This window comes from Pleurodeles waltl, chromosome 9 (genome assembly GCF_031143425.1).
Source record: "Pleurodeles waltl isolate 20211129_DDA chromosome 9, aPleWal1.hap1.20221129, whole genome shotgun sequence".
Lineage (NCBI taxonomy): Eukaryota > Metazoa > Chordata > Amphibia > Caudata > Salamandridae > Pleurodeles > Pleurodeles waltl.
This window is the reverse complement of record NC_090448.1, coordinates 364,396,248-364,411,349: the sequence shown is the minus strand read 5'-3', so window position 1 is coordinate 364,411,349 and position 15,102 is coordinate 364,396,248. Positions and strand designations below refer to the sequence as shown.

General features: G+C 44.6%; 1 long non-coding RNA gene across 1 annotated transcript in view; it reads left to right on the top strand.

The window, feature by feature from the left end:
• The window catches only part of LOC138258624 (uncharacterized), an 89,818-nt gene extending 77,680 nt beyond the window's left edge, over positions 1-12,138 (top strand). The window contains exons 2-3 of the long non-coding RNA XR_011198463.1: positions 6,413-6,472; positions 10,896-12,138. This is a non-coding gene — a long non-coding RNA (uncharacterized lncRNA). The remainder of the gene's footprint in view (positions 1-6,412; positions 6,473-10,895) is intronic.
• Positions 12,139-15,102: the final 2,964 nt, after the last annotated feature.

Genomic DNA, 15,102 nt, shown 5'->3' with positions numbered 1-15,102 from the left:
AAGAGAAGACCCACAATATCTGGAGTCTAAGATGGATCACACCTCATACTTCCAATGACCTTACACTAATAGAGGAGCAGGTTGTGTGACACTTGAGAACGAAGCAGGTTTAAGAAGTGAAGTGTGAAACACCGGATGAATTTTCAAGGACAATGGCAATTTTAGTTTATATGTTACTGGGTTCACTTGTCGCATTACCTTCATAGGGTCCTATGAATTTTGGATGAAACGTATTTTTATTTTTGAATACAAAGTTTTTTGTGGATAACCAAAATCTATCTTTGTCTGTACACTGAGGACCAGGCTGTTTTTTTGTCATATTGCATTTTATGTTTTGTCTTTGCTTGGTGTAGATTTGTTTGCAATTGTGAATGTCCCTTTTTAATGTGTGTTAACATGTCCATGACTGCTGGAGTGGTTTGAGTAGAAACAGGTAGCGTAACTGGCAAAATGTGTGGATGACGCCCATATAAACCATAGAAAGGAGTTGAGTTTATTGACGAGTGGTGAGAGTTGTTAAAAGCCAGTTCTGCAAGCCACAAAAGATCCAGCCAAGTTTTAGTAGACTTTGTTGCATAATATCGTAAGTACTGTTTTAGAGTTTGGTTTAATCTCTCTGTTTGACCATCCGTTTGTAGATGATAACTAGTGGATAAAGTCGAATCAATTTGTAAAGCCTTGCACCATTGCTGCCAAAAACGTGCCAGAAATTGTGTTCCTATATCAGAGAGGATGACTCTTGGAAGTCCATGAAGGCGAACAATGTTTTCTAAGATGATAGTTGCTAAGGTGTCAGAGGTTGGGAGACCTTTACAGGCAATGAAATGAGCATATTTGGTAAGACTATCCACCACCACTAAAATGGTTGTAAATTGCTTTACTTGAGGAAGATCAGTAATAAAATCCATAGAGATATGTTCCCATGGATGATTGGGAACGGGTAGAGGTATCAATAGACCTTTGGGCTTGTTATGTTCGCTTTTGCATCTTGCACATACTTCACATGATTGTAGCATTTGTTTTAAGTCATGAACGAACGTAGGCCACCAAAAATAGCTTTTCATGAGTTCTAGTGTTTTCTGAGGACCTTGATGACCTGCCAGGGGATGACTATGCAACCAATAAAAAGCTGTCTCTCTTAACTCCTCAGTGGGCAGAAATACTCAAGATTCGTGTAGAGGTACGCCTTGATGAATGGACCTTTTGGTGTCTTGCTGTAACCACTCTTGCCACTTAGTGATGTGAAAATGATTACAAATAAGATCAAAGAACTTCTCGGCCGCTATTAAACACAACTCTTTTGAAGGAGTTATAATAGGCATGGGTTTTTGTTCAGTATGTGTGATCGAAGAATCTTGCCTAGACAATGTCTTGGTCTTACGATTATCTACTCCTGGTCTAAAAGCCACTATGAAATCAAATTCTGCAAAGAATAGCATCCATCTCAGTTGGCTGGGAGTTAATAGACTGGCGGAGCTCATAAATTGTAGGTTTCTATGATCAGAGTATACAGTTATGGTGTGTTTTGCTCCCAATAAATAATGTTTCCATTCCTTGAAAGCATTGCAAATTGCTAGTAATTCTTTTTCTGCTATGGTGTAATTTTGTTCTGCTTCATTCAGTTTTCTTGACACATATGCTGTGGGGTGCAATTGTCCAGTTTCTCGGTGATGTTGGGATAGGATGGCCCCAACAGCGACCTAGGATGCATCGGTTTCCACAATGAATGGTTCCTCCACATTGGGATGAGCTAGAATGGGAGCTGAAGTAAAAGCCTTTTTTAAGTCTTGAAATGCTTCCTCTGTCTCTTGGGACCAATTGAAGACGGCTGTTTTCCTTAGCAATTTTGTAATTGGTGCCACCTTTTGGGAGAAGTGATGGATGAAAGGTCAATAAAAATTCGCAAAACCCCAAAAACATTTGATGTCACGTACTGATTTTGGTGTGGGCCATTTTGATACTGCTTGAATTTTTCTTTCAGTCATTTGCATGCTGTCAGGTGTTAAAATGACTCCCAAAAATTCAACTTCTTTGGTATGGAATTCGCATTTACTTAATTTGCAAAAAAATTATGGTTTCGTTGAGTTTCTAATACCTTTTTTAAATGTTCTTCATGTATTTCTTCAGAGTTTGAATAGATCAATATATTGTCAATATAAACGATGACAAAGATGTCGAGGTATTCTCTCAGATCATCGTTTAGGAAATATTGGAAAGCTGCTGGAGCGTTACATAGACCAAACGCCACCACTAGATACTCAAAGAGACCATAACGAGTCTTAAAAGCCATTTTCCATTCATCTCCATCTCGAAATCAAGCTAGGTGGTAAGTCAAGTTTGGTGTAAATAACAGCAGATTTCACCTGGTCTAACAAGACTGGTATGAGAGGTAGTGGGTATTTACTTTTAACAGTGGTCTTGTTTATCACTCTAAAGTCAATACAAGGTCTATATTCACCATTAGCTTTGGGGGCGAAAGACAGCGGAGAAGCCACTGGAGATCGTGATGGCCGAATTAGCTCATTGGCTAAGCTTTGATCAAGGTATTCTCGTAGGACTTGATTTTCTTTCTCTGATAATGCATAGATTCTACAATTTGGTATATTGGTGCCTGGTACAAGGTCGAACTGGCAGTCGTACGGCCTGTGAGGTGGTAAGGAGCTTGCTTTCTTTTCACAGAAAACATCAGTATATTCCGAATACTGTGGTGGCAGCTCAATTTCCTTCTCGACTGCAGTAGCAATAGATTGTTGAAGATTTCCTTCTTTGTCTTGTCTTGGTTGAAGAAATTTGTTTGAACAAGAAGAAGAAGAAAAATGCAAAACCTGGTTGCCCCAGTCTATGCATGGATTGTGTAACATTAACCACAGCATTCCTAAAATAAAACCATATTGGGGTGCTTGGATTATTTTAAAGCAAATTATCTCACAGTGGTTCAGATTCTCATAATCTTTGTAAATCATTTGTATTCATGAGGTTTGTTTAGTAACGGGGCCTCCTGCCAATTCACTACCATCAACTGCATAAACAACTTCAGGAACCTTTTTCATGACACTGGGTAAATGTAAATCTAGTGCAGTCTGTGGTCCACAAAATTTCCTGTTGCCCCTGAATCAATTAGAACTTGTACATTATGGGGGTTATTCCAACTTTGGAGGAGGTGGTAATCCGTCCCAAATGTGACGGATTTACCACCAGCCGTATTACGAGTTCCATAGGATATAATGGACTTCTAATACGGCTGGTGGTATATCCGTCACTTTACCGTCACTTTTGGTACGGATTACCACTTCCTCCAAAGTTGGAATAACCCCCTATGTCTTTTTCCCTGTACAGTCAGTTGTACTAAAATTCGAAAATGTTTGACATAGCGATTTGTGCAAGAACACACTGAAGGGATTGTCAATTTGCCCAAGAGGTCCCCTTTGTTTTTTTTTGGCACTTTAGTTTTCCTATGAATTTTCCAAAGCAATAGCTATCTTTTCTCTGTCACAAATGTTGGATCAATTTTACCTTTGGGTTTCTTTTGACATTCCTTTACGAAATTACCTTTCTTTCCAAAATACAGACACTGTCCATTTCTTCGTCGCATGTCTTTCTCCTATGTGGTCAATGACGGACGAACACTTCCGATATCCATCGGTTCTGTAATAGGATCTGAGGACAACTGAAGGTGTCTAGACCTTTCCATTCGCCAATTGGGTTTTTCCCATTTTTTGCTTACTCCTTTTCTCTCTGAGAGTCTATGATCCATCCGGAGGGTTAGATTAATTAAATCAGTACAAGTTTCTGGTTGCGGTTCAACTTGGGCCAATACATCTTTCAGTTCATCTTTTAGCACTTAATAAAATACTGCTGACCTTTTTTCCTCTGGCCAAGCGGTTTCCACTGCTAACCAGTTGAAGTGTGACAAATACGTTATCAAGTCTTTGTTTCTTTGACGTAGTTCTAGTAACTCTTTGTCTGCAAACATAGTTATTGCGTGTCTGTCAAATACCTTTACAAATTCTTCTACATAACGACGCCAATTATACAAAAGAGGACTGTCTAATCGGACTAATGGCACTGCCCAAGTAGCTGCATCACCATTCAGATATGATCTAAGGAATGCAATTCTAGATTGTGCGTCTGGAAAAGCACTGGGACGACACATAAAATGTAATTCCCCCTGTGTGAGAAAAACCTGAACCTTATTCGGGTCCCCAGAAAATCATTCTGGTGCAGCTAGAGGAATCTGTGTCGACACGTTCACAGCTATGTTAGTAGGTGTGGAAAGCGTAGGACGAGACTCAGATTCAGAGCCATCCACCTTACTCTGTAACTGGGTTACTTTATTAACTAAATCGGCTATAACATTTTTGGAGTCTGTCAAATCCCTTTTCATTTGAGTGACTACTTGCATAAGGGTGTCTAAGGTGGCCATTTTGCGCAGTTCACTTACAGACCAAGAGGAAAGTATAAACTCGTAGGCTCACTATTCTGTCACTGTGCCCTTTCCTCAGGATCTTTACGCTGCTGAACAAAAGGCCCCCCTCCCGGCATCACCAACTCAGAAGGCTATTATAGCACAGAGTTATGATGAAGCCAGGTGGGGGAAGGGAATTAGGGTAGGGACTGTAGGGAGAGAGATCTGAAAAGAAACGGTTGGAATAAATATGCATACATTCATTCATAACAGTATAACTCACCAATAGACTCTTGAATAAAGGCGTCTCCGTGATATCAGATTGAGACCATTTGTGAATTGGGCGTAGCCCCTTCTGTGAATCATGGAACAAGAACAAACTGCAACCTCTAAACCTAGAGATGGCAAGAGATTTTGACTATGGTCATACTCTAAATATCAATCATGTAACAATTATGCATTCATAAGATAAACGTTTGATCTAAGCCTAGAAATTCGCAAAGACTTAAATATGTATCTCACATATTATGTTTCCCCAAAAAACAATGAAAACTATAATTTGCTTATCTCTGAAACGTTTTCACATTTACCACCTACGCCTGAAAGTTTACTCATTGAACTTGAAGTGTTTTTGTTCATTGGGCATAAGCGCCTCGCTTGTTGTTCATGAAGCGCTTTGATCATCATACATGAAGCGCCTTTTTCATTATGCCAGAGAGCACTTTTACTTGCTTTGTCTGAAGCGCTATGCTCGTTATGCCAAGGGGCGCTTTACTCATGTGGCCAGAAGCGTTTTGATACTCGTGCTCAGATCGCTTTACTCATGTAGCCTGAAACGGTTTGATTGTCGTACCAAGGGCACGTTACTCTTGTACCTTGAAGCGCTTTGCTCGTTGTGCTAAGTGGGCGCTTTTACTCATGTGGACTAAAGCGTTTTTATCCTCGTGCCAAGACCGCTTTACTCATGTGGCCTGAAATGCTGTGATTGTCGTGCCAAGGGCAGTTTACTCACGTGGACTGAAACGCTTTGATTATCGTGCCAAGGGTGCTTTACTCATGCGGACTGAAATGCTTTGATTGTCGTGTCAAGGACGCTTTACTCATGTGGACTGAAACGCTTTGATTATCGTGCCAAGGGCGCTTTACTCATGTGGGCTGAAATGCTTTGATTATCATGCCAAGGGTGCTTTACACGTGTGGCCTGAAGCGCTTTGCTCGTTGTGCTAAGGGGCGCTTTACTCCTGTGATCCGAAGCGCTTTGATCAGCGTGCCAAGGCTGCTTTACTCTTAGAACTGGAAACGCTTTGCTCGTTGTGCTAAGAGGCGCTGTACTTTTGGAAGTAACCACAGCCTTCAAGATTGGGCTCATCAAGACCTTACCGCTAGGAGTACGACCTACTCATATCTGAATTCACCATGGAAAGAAGGATACTCCAACTTGCTGTCAATCTGCCATGCAGGAAATCTGCCCGTTCTTCACAAGAACCCCCACGAGGTCTGGCTGCATTGAAGTCTTCAAAATAGTGAGCAAGGTGCTTTGGTGTGGCTGGGCTTTATAGGCCTGCCACACCCCAAGATGGCCGCTACCTCTAAAAACCTGGGAATTGTAGTCCCTTCATAGAATAGCACTGATAAGTGCATCTTATCCACCAATGTCCTGACCCTGCAGCTACATGAGCTTTACCACAGGGCAGGCGATGCTGATGACCACTTTTAGAACAGGAAGGGATGACCAGTAGTGCGCATGAAGCACCGCAAATATGCTCAGTGGAGTTTCGGACAGGACCGGGACCGCGGATAGCCTTATTCCTGACAGTGTGCATATGAGTGTCTATCACTCACTGGAGTAACAGTGTCAATGCAAGTTTGCAGTGGTATGTCTGTTGGAGTGTCTACATGCCTGATGTGCAGCTCTATCATATAAAATGTCACACACTGTGATTTGTTGTTCCCACTTTTTTACAGTGATCAGACATTGAGCATATATCTCCCTTCCATGATTTACAGGTGGACCAGCCCCCTACACCATTGGTGAAGTGGCTCGATTCAAGGACCCAGACATATCCAGTAAGTGTGAAAATGTTTGTCCTGTGTTGTGATTGCAGCTGCTGTGTGATTGACTCGTGTGTTGGACTCATTGCAAGATTTGATGAGCTGGCACGTGATCTGATATGTGACTTGACTGGAGGTTGACATAGTGTTCCATGGAAGAGTTAGACATTCACTGGCAGAGAGTCATGTATTGGGAGTCTAGTGCTGCACAATAGGCATGGGTAGGTGAACAAGGTGATTTGTAGCCACATGTATGCCCACATTTGATTTGGAGGTGGTCCAGTGTCATAATTTAGTCATCAAGTCATACCCTAATTCACACAAAACAGTGATGCATCATTTGAACACACAAAATTGTGCATCCCTGTTGTTGGACTTTTTTTTGCCTATTGTATGCCCACATTTGATTTGGAGGTGGTCCAGTGTCATAATTTAGTCATCAAGTCATACCCTAATTCACACAAAACGGTGATGCATCATTTTAACACACAAAATTGTGCATCCCTGTTGTTGGACTTTTTTGCCTATGCAGGGTCATCCCCAATCCAAATTGCCTCCTGCCTCCTATTTCTTCTGCCCTGTTACTGTTGGTTTTTTAAGTCTGATCACTTTACCGTTGCTTACCAGTGCTAAAGTGCAAATGCTCTCTGTGTAAATTGTATTGTTGATTGGTTTATCCATGATTGGCATATTTGATTTACTAGTAAGTCCCTAGTAAAGTGCACTGGAGGTGCCAGGGCCTGTAAATAAAATGCTACCAGTGGGCCTGCAGCACTGGTTGTGCAACCCACATAAGTAGCTCTGTAATCATGTCTCAGACCTGCCACTGTAGTGTCTGTGTGCAGTTTTAACTGTAAATTCAACTTGGAAGTGTACCCACTTGCCAGGCCTAAACCTTCACTTTTCTTACATGTAGGACACCCCTAACGTAGGCCCTAGGTAGCCTCAAGGGCAGGGTGCAGTGTATGGTTAAGGTAGGACATATACTATTGTTTTATATGTCCTGACAGTGAAACATTGCTAAATTTGGTTTTCACTGTTGCAAGGCCTGTCCCTCTTATAGGTTAACATGGGGGCTACCTTTAAATATGGTTAAAGTGTAGAGTCCCTTTGGGAGCTGATGGACATGTGGAGTTTGGGGTCTCTGAGCTCACAATTTAAAGATACATCTTTTAGTAAAGTTGATTTTAAGATTGCATGTTTGAAAATGCCACTTTGAGAAAGTGAGCATTTTCTTGCTTACACCATTCTGTGACTCTGACTGTTTGTGGATTTCCTGTCTGGGTCAGTTTGACAGTTGGGCTGGTTGCACCTCACACTAGACAGTGACACAAAGAGAACTTGGGTGTAGTCTGCAGTTCCTGATGAACCATCTGTGCTAGGAGGGACGGGAGGAGTGGTCACTCACACCTGAAAGGGCTGTGCCTGCCCTCACACAATGCAGTCTCCAACCCCCTGATGAGTGTCTGGGGCATGGCCTGGGCAAAGCAACTTTTCACATTCAAGAGAGACTTTGCTTTGAAGTAGGCCTTCTTCAAATGAGAAATTGGGTATAAAAAGGGCACCCAAAACCACAGATTTTAGAACACTTCTGGACCCAAGAGGAACCTCTGCCTGGAGTAGAGCTGAAGAGCTGAGGAAGAAGAGCTGCTCTGCCTGTGACTGTGCTTTGTGGAGCTATCCTGCAGTTGCTGCTTCTGCCAGAGAAAGAAGGCAAAGGTTGGACTTTGTGTGCCTTCCATCTTGTGAAGAAATCTCCAAGGGCTTGAATTAGAGCTTGCCTCCTGTTGTTTGAAGTCTCAGGGACAACAAAGACTTCTCTCTGGAGAGACTCCTACTCTGCCCTGTGGTGCCCATCCAGTTCCTGGGACCCTGAAAGGAGAAGCTGGCAGACCAAGAGTTAGAAATCCACACACAGAGCGCTGTGTGGGGAAAAGATCAATGCGACTCCGATCTGCGGCTGAAGAAATGACACGCTGATGGCTCTGCAGCTGAAAATCGATGCTCGCCGGGAATGCGACCAAAGCATCAATGCACTGAGTGGGAGAAATGGCGCACAGCATCGCTGATGATGGAGACTTGGAGATCGAAACCCGTGCTGCGTGGTTTTTGAATCACCATGTGGCTGGATTTCCGACGCAAGTACTGCTGGGCGTGTAAAAATAACGCAAAGCCTGCCAGAAACCGAGAGTGCTGACCGGATCAACATATTGCTCTCCTGCGTAGAGAAGAAACGACGCGCCCGACCCGACGAAAGGAGAAACAACGCAAGGTCTCACTTGTAACTGAAATTGACACAGCACAAGCCCTTTTTGACGCACACTCGCCCGTGCAGGGTTATTTTTGACGCACCCAAGGTACATTTTCACGCTAAGACTGTTAGGGGGTCATTACGACCTTGCCGGTCTTTTCGCAAGACCACCGAGGTACCGCCGTGCTGAAGACCGCTGGCAGCCCGCCATCATTTTTCGTACGGAAAGCCTCCAGCAGCCATACTGGCGGACAGCGGGAAAGTGGAGGTTGCTCAACCTCCACTGCCACGTCAACAGAACACTGCCCACTGAATCCCATCCCATGATTTGGTGTGGCGGTGTTCTGGTGACGGTGTTGTGGTGGCAGAGCTGCCCCCATTAGGGAAGGGGTGGGGGGTGTTGTGTGTGTGCATGGGGGTGTGCGTGTGAGAGTGTAGAGGGGGTGAGTGAGTGAGTGTATGCGTGCGGGGGTGTTGTGTGTATGGGAAATGTGTGCGGGTCGGACAGTGTGCATGTCTGTTTGTATGTGTGCAGGTATGTGTTGTCAGGGTGTATGTGTGCGTGTAGGGGTGTGTATATGTGCATGTTCGGGGTCGGGGTGGGGACGGGGTTGTGGCACATTTGGGGGGTGGCAGGGGGGTGGGGTTGTGGGGGGAGGATTCGTGGGGGCTGGCGGGGGTGGGGAGACCCCTATCAGTGCCAAGGAAGGAATTCCCTGGCACTGATAGTGCCTACCACCATGGATCTCATGGCGGTTCCCAACCGCCCGAGATCCATGGCGGTATGCAGGGTCCTGATACCGTCGGCGGTCTAGTGATGACCGCCGGGCTGGAGATCGCAATCTCCAGCCCAGCGGTCTTCACCGCCATGGCGGTTGGAATGGAGAAGTGGCAGATGACCGCAGCGGTAACCGCTGCGGTCATAATTCCATTTTCTTTCCGCCAGCCTGTTTGCGGTCTCCCCGCCGCTTTACCACCGACCGCCAGGGTCGTGATGACCCCCTTACTGTGTGTTTTAAACTACATAAAGACTCTTTTTGCTTTTTAATTGATAACTTGACCTGTGTATCTTGGATTTTTGTCTTGTTTTGTTTACATTAATATTTTCTATTTTTCTAAACTGGTGTTGTGTCATTTTGTAGTGTTTAAATTAAGTTACTGTGTATGTTGGTACAAATACTTTCCACCTAGCACGCTGAAGCTAAGCCTACTGTTCTGCAAAGCTACCAAGGGGTAATCAGGGGTTAGCTGAGGGTGATTCTCTTTTACCCTGACTAGAGTGAGGGTCCTTGCTTGAACAGGGGGGGTAACCTGACTGGCAACGAAAGACCCCATTTCTAACACCTGTAATGCAATGAATATGTAGGACTTTATGGGTAACTGTCCCCCAGCATCTAGCCCCACATGTTGTACTCCATTTACATACAACTTAAGTGTTATGTTATAGGAGTGCATGCAGGTCAAGGTCAGATGTGTGCTTGCATCAATATGGGTGATTTAGGAAATGTGTCAGTGTGATCTGATATTGATGGTTGCCCACAAATCAAATTGTAACATGAATGTAGATGTGAATGACCAATGGTTGACACACTCCTAGTTGGCAGGCCTCCTTACATTTGTTCCACTCACTAAATCCATGTACAGATGGACAAAGCTTAGTGGTTGTCCTTGACAGTTGAAAATATGTATTGCATGCCCATCCCACCTGAGGCACAGGGTTAGGGGGAGAAAATATATGTAGCTAGGTGTGATGGCCACAGTGTAGATGACAGACAGGTAATTCAAGCATGCATGTGTGCCAAACCTCACTAACCCCTTATGATTGGCAACTGCATACCATCCTGCCAGTTCCATATACAAATCATAGGTCTTGTGTGCCTTGAAGATGATCCAGATGATAGGGATTAGTTGGCCTGGCACATGTTGAGTACTTGCTGTATTTGCAATGTGACCAATTGCACTACATATATAAACAGATCAATTACTTTGGTACACACCTTGTTGTGCATTGCTGTGCTGTTCGATAGTTGATGGGTAAGCTGCATTGGCATGTCATTCCTCAGGGACATTTTATCATCTGTACTGTGATTTTGACTGCATATGCAATTTGTGAGGAAGTGTTAGATTATCATCTGTACATGCATCACACAGTGATGACACTAATGTTTGCCTGTCTCTTTTTTACAGCTGCCAACATGAATGCCGAAGAAATTCAAGAGTTTCAGAGGCAGGCAGTGAGATACAGGCACATCCTTGATGTTGAGGCTGGGTATCGATTGATGGCAAGACGCTATCGTCGTGAAAGTGCCACAGGAGCATGGCGGGCTTTTAGCCAAGGGGGCCCAGCATTGGCCACAACAGGTGCTGCCACCACCCCGACTGCAGGCACAGTGGACACCGGTATCTCTGCCACACCTGCTACATCCTCAACATCTATAGCACAAGTCACAACAACTGCTGCACCATCTATTCCACCACCCCCAACCATGGCACCAGCACCTGCAGTTGTTACATCCACAGCGACACAAACCACCATAGCAGGTGGTATGGACATGGCCGCATTGCGCCAGCTACAGTAGGACATGCGTAGGTTCATAAGGCGAATGGACAGTCTCCAGCAAGAGGTGGCCCACAACAGCCAAAGATACAAGTCGATTAAAAAAAACTCTGAGGAGGGCAAACCTCTGAGTCCAGTTTTGCCTCACTCCTAATTCCGTCCCTTCCCACCTCTTTGTTTTATACTGTTTTTAGTGGGTTTAGGGGGTTTAGTGATAGGTTAGAGTAGGCTATTAGTTTAGATAGGATAAGTAGGTTGGGAGAGGGGTGAGTTATATTATTACATGTTAGTTTGTGGGTGGGTTGGTTTGTATTGATGTTGGGGTTTATGTGTATTCCAGAAACAAAAATACAAAAAAAAACATTTTTTAGTATTAGTTAGTATCTGTTTAGGTTAGGGGTTGATGTTTAGAGTGTTTAGTTACATGTGGTAAGTAAGTTTAGCATAGGGTAGTTAGGGCCAGTTGTGGGTAATGTATAGTTAGGATAGGTTAGGTTAGTATAGGTGTGTGACATAGTTTAAGTTTTCTTTCATACATATGTAATAAAGCTTTAGGTACTCCTTTACGGTATATGTCATATGCTTGCAGATCTGGGCCTTTGCATGATGGTACAGTGGCAAATTTGTGTTTTCCTGTGTATTCCATCCTGCAGCCACATCCCATTCTTGACATGTTTATTCCCACTTCCAAATGAGCTGTCACATTGGCAGCTACAACAAAGCTACATCTCTATGCATCTGCCATCCATTGAACCCACCACTCAGTGTGACTATGGTTCACATGTATTGGAGTGGTAGGTGTGATTTTAAAGCTGTCATCGTTTGGGTCCTGTGTTGGAATCTTGGGCACTGTGGGACATCTGCCTGTTCATGTGAACCCTGATAAACTGAGTGGTGTCATAATCTTATAAAGTTCAGAATACAAAAATCACACCAATGAGTTTTCTCATTGTATTCCCAGGTGACGTTATTGTCCAAACACTCTTACACATCCATTCCTGATGCATGTTGTGGTTGTGGGATTTAAGTTTAGAGTCATATGTCACATACACAATGATTGTCTTGTAGGGGATGTGGCCAGCATTGAGTTTCATCTTGTAGATACCTTGGGCCTGACATATACAATTTTTACACAACATTATACTGTTTGTGGTGCTTTAACTTCAGAAATGAGCCACAAGCAGCACAAGTGATTGTAAGATCCTGACCCTTGTGCATAGATATCAGCCCACATTCTTTCTAAGCTCTTGTATTGACATTCTGTGGCCATTGACATGTTACATGCATCACAAAACTCCTGCACAGTAGATGTGTCACATTACACAGAGACAAAGTGGTTGTGTAGGTGCTGTTTATTTGAAAGTGCTGTAGTGCAATATTTACATAGTCCAGGTTTGTAAGTCCATTGGTGTGACGCATTCTACTGTGACGCAACACAAGTGCAATGTTGAGAGACATGTCATTGGACATGCTGCGATGGAGTATCATTCAGTGCAGAGGAACATGAATTGCCAATTGGGTAGTGAGAGACAATTGCAGTCCATAGTGGTAAGGTAAACAGTGTGTTGGAGAACAGTGCATGTTACCAACTGTATCAAGACTGGCATGTTGCCAAGCACAGGACATAGGAAAATCACTGCCCATGTGGCATGGGCTGGTGCTACTGGGCACTCCTATGGGTGAAGGTGATCTGTTCCACGTCTTCATCTTCTGAGGTGTGTGTCATCTACTCTGCCCTTGGTGATGGTGGGTTTGGAGGGGCAACACACACTTCAGTGTTTGGAGAAGAGGACTCTGAATTCCCAGGAGCTGCCACTATTAAGGGCATTACTGCAGCAAGGTGGAGCTGCCTGGTGATTGAGTATAGCAGCAACATCCCTGTGGTAGGCAGCCAGGTCAGCCCTGAGGGAGTCATGATTGTTGTCATGCATGCAGTGAAAAGTTTGGGAGGCCAGGTGTTGTGGCAACTCCCTCACTGCAGTGGTGAAGACCCTCACACACTGTTGTAGTCCTTGCAATAGCGATTGTTGGACTTACATGACTGCTGACTGTTCTGCAGATGTCATCATGCACATGCGCATCCCCGCAAGGCTGTCTGCCATATTTTGCATCCCCATCCGCACCTCCTTGGCCAGCTCCGCTGTGCTCCCACAGCTGTTCTCTCAAAGGTGGTCCCAGTGTCATCAGAGTCCTCAGCTGTGTTGGAGCTGGCAGGTCATACTATTGGGGCGGTGGGTGGTTCCTCTGGTATGGCTGCTACATCTGTGCTCCTCCTTGCGACTGAAGGTGTGATCTGTAGGGTTCCCAAGACATCTTGGAGGGTTTCCTGGCTAATGGTTGTCAGCTCATCATCCATGTCATCAGGGTAGTCCAGGACAGACATATCCACAGCAGAGCCATCGTCCTCTGCAATGAGATATTGTACAATTTGTGTGTCTGTTTTGTGGCAGTTGTAATGTGACATTACTGACTTCCTATTAGTGGAACATTATAATCTGGGTTCCTGTTCATTGTTCCTGTGATTAGTATTTGCATTCCCACAGGCCTATGCCCCACCTGCATGTCACATGTAGTGTGAGCAGTTTGGGGAATTGTCTGCGTCACGTCCTCTAGGTGTAGGTTCTGTCCAAATTGTGTCTTGCCACCTTCTTGTCCTACTCAACCCTCCCTCTATTACCATTAGCATGGTGAGGCCGTGCAATGCTTGTTGGTGTTCTGATGCCACTTGCACCACACATAACAATATGGCCCTGACCCAGTCTATGATATTTCACATACACGTATACGTTGCTGAAACCTAGCACATACCATGTATTGCATTGGCATGACACGATATAGGTGTCAGCATTGGTAGTGTGTCAGGTTGATGTTTGTGAATGTGTGCTACATTGCATTGCACTGATGGGCCTGGCAGAGTTCCATTTTCTCTAATGACTGTGCGGGTGTGTTTCACTAGCTACACACATATGTCCTCCCCCCTCAATGCTGTTGTCTTGGCAGTATGACATTTGAGATGTTGCAAGGTGACATTGCAGCTATTGTAACACAGGCACGGGGTAGACCCTGGAATGGGCAGCATGGGTATGACATTACTGCTGTGTACTTCATAATGTAAGTGACAATGCCTGATGTTCATTGAGCCTATAGACATGAGCATTTGACAGGCGTTGCATTTGGATAGGAATTGAACTGGATTGCTCATGTAGTCATCCTGAACCCTCATTTTGAGTGTGTTTGTGCCATGGGCACCTAACTGCCATTTTGTAACTGACCAGCACACACAGCACAGGTAATAGTGGCAAATGTTGTCAATGGTAAATGCCACTTGAGGCAATGGCCTGAGACTGGGCATTGTCCCCTAGTTCACATTCTGACAATACCAGCTATCCTCTAACAGCAGCCTAGTTTTACATTCTAGCTAACACTCCTGGACTGGTTTTGCCTTTCCAGCAGCCTTGGCATGGCGGTGTACCCCCAGGCAAAGGTTGTTGGTGTTGTGTTGTGTTGTGCCCCTGGATGCCCCTGCACAGCCCATGCACCCGTGCCATGCCCCTTTGCCCTTTCCACTCCCTGATTTCCATGGCTGACATGCATTGTGTAGTAGGTTTGTACCTCCCCCTGCTTGCACTTAATATTTAGGCATTTTGGTCCCCCATGCAACTTACCCTGCAAATGTGTTGTTTCCTGGTAGTCTGCACTGTCCTGTCCTGCGATTCCTGTGACAATCTCCTCCGGGATGGCAGCTGCAACCATCTCCTCCATCTCATCCAGGGCCTCCTGCAGTGCTGGACTCCCACCTCCAGTCTGCAGTGCTGCCTTCCTGTTCCTTGCCATTTT